The sequence below is a fragment of the Solanum pennellii genome, chromosome 8 (assembly GCF_001406875.1).
Source record: "Solanum pennellii chromosome 8, SPENNV200".
In the NCBI taxonomy this organism is placed as follows: Eukaryota; Viridiplantae; Streptophyta; class Magnoliopsida; order Solanales; family Solanaceae; genus Solanum; species Solanum pennellii.
The window spans coordinates 35,007,796-35,010,086 of NC_028644.1; positions in this window are offsets into that span (position 1 = coordinate 35,007,796).

The following is a 2,291-nucleotide window of genomic DNA, read 5'->3' on the forward strand; positions in this document are numbered from 1 at the left end:
GTCTAGACCCTATGACCCAAATTAAGATATGATGATTAATAAAGCCACTAAAGATATTTAAATAAAGGGACTTAGCTTAGACCCGAGTGAACATGACAATCCGAGTTAGACTCCTGATACCTATCTTATGAATCAATTGTAAGGGCAAAGACACTTCAAAAAGGAAATTTTGCTTAGCACCAAGCGATCTTGACAATGAGAGGTGTTCCTTCACAAAGAAAGGTAGGTTCTCACTATGTTCTCTCATGAGGTGAAACCTATAATGCTAATTAGCATTAAGAGTGTTTCTAATAACAACCTCCTAGTTCCTTAACTATGTTCTGCCATAGGAAACCTCGCTAGTGAATCCACCTAGATGCTATATGAATGAATATGTCTTAGCTTGTCATGTAGGACACCCTTTTTTTGGATTGAGGGGATGACACTGGATTCCATGTTAGCTCACATGATCTATGTCAGTTATGGTCATGTTTCCTGAAAGTTATAATGAAATAATGAAAGTAATAAGATGAACTATAACTAGGACTACTCAAGAGGTTTTGCTTTGTGTAGGTAAGGGTATGAGACATTACCAATAAATTGGACAAGTAGACCTTGAGGAGAAATCTAGGGTATGTTCTTTATGAATGTATGTTATGAATATATTGTATGATTTTGATCTCATATGCTATGTATTACGTTGGTTTCACTTGATATACATGATGTTAGTATGAATTGGTAGGCATGATAATGACTACACTTGTTATAATGATATGTGAGGTAAAAGATCATTCTTAAGATCGCTTTGTTGGTTTACGTGGTTTATGTGGGGTTATGGGCCTCCAAGTACACATTGCACTAGTAGAGTTGGATTGGAATTATTAGTAAAGTATTGTGATGCATTGTTGAAATGGACTTTATGAATGACATGTTGACTATGACTTCTTTATTGTGTAACTGTTGAACATGAAGATGTTTTTTTTTTTGCTGTGGTGATAAGGTCTTGTATATGTTCTTGGAATGTGCATAAAGGCTTTTAAAGGGAACTTAAATTCTTATAAAAAAAATTTCACTTTTTCCACATTTTCAAATGTTTTACTTGAATATTTATTCGTACTCAGTACGTGTGGTTTGTACTAACACATATGTCTTCTATTTCTACATAAGTGTAATTTCGGGCTACTCATGTGCTTCAAGGACAATTTCCAAATGAATATTTAATTGTTTTCAAATTGGTGAGTCCTCATGTCCGAGGACAAAGCATATTAATCTAGTTTTGTTATTTTGCTTATACTGATATACATTGTTATATTTCTCCCAATTCAAGAACTATGTTGTACTCGTTTTATAAAATTTGTAATATTATAAGGGATATGTTCCAATTATCAAACTCTTCTGTTATATGGTCATATAAGACAATTATAGATAGTATTTTGATATACGAAGTGATGTGGAACTTCAAATGAAAATTTTTTATTTTTTTACTTTTTATTATATCAATGATGCAAGGATGTATGCTAGGGTCTAGTCTAAGGCCTGTTCGAGGACGAAGACGTCGATTACGATTAGGGGGTACTCTCCGATCCTCATATTTGTACATATTATATTTTCTCAAACTAATCCCACGCTTCTCCATGATTACAAAAATATATCCCTTCATATTGCTCCAAATATCGTATACCATGCATCGACAAAACACATGGAAGTGGATTGAAATTCTATTAGAGATGTTGTACATAAGAGTTTTTATCTTCAACATGTATCTAATAATCTTAAAATAGTAGATGTCTTTTAAAATATATGGAATGGCAATGCCATTAGTGTCTACATTGAAATTGATCATCTTTTATTCATTAATATCATTTTAAGGTTATATGTGAGGATGTTAAACTGATTCTAATAGTTTTAGATATCGCTTTAGTAGTTCTAAATAATTATTTAGTTCTGCTGTCGATTTCTTTCTCTGTGTAGGAAATTTCCTCGATTAATATAACATATTTTTAAATATACTATAATTAGGAATATAAAATATTTAGGAATGTGAACAGAAAATTCTAGGCATGTATTGTCACGACCCAAAACCGAGCCGCGACTGGCACCCTCACTTACCCTCCTATGTGAGCGAACCAACCAATCTAAACCCTAACATTTCAATATAATATCAACAGAAAGTAATGCGGAAGACTTAAACTCATTAATAAAAACCAATTCAATAACTTCTAAAATTCAACATCTATTATTCCCCAAAATCTGGAAGTCATCACCACAAGAACATCTATGATCAAATTACTAAACTAAGAGTATTCTAAGAA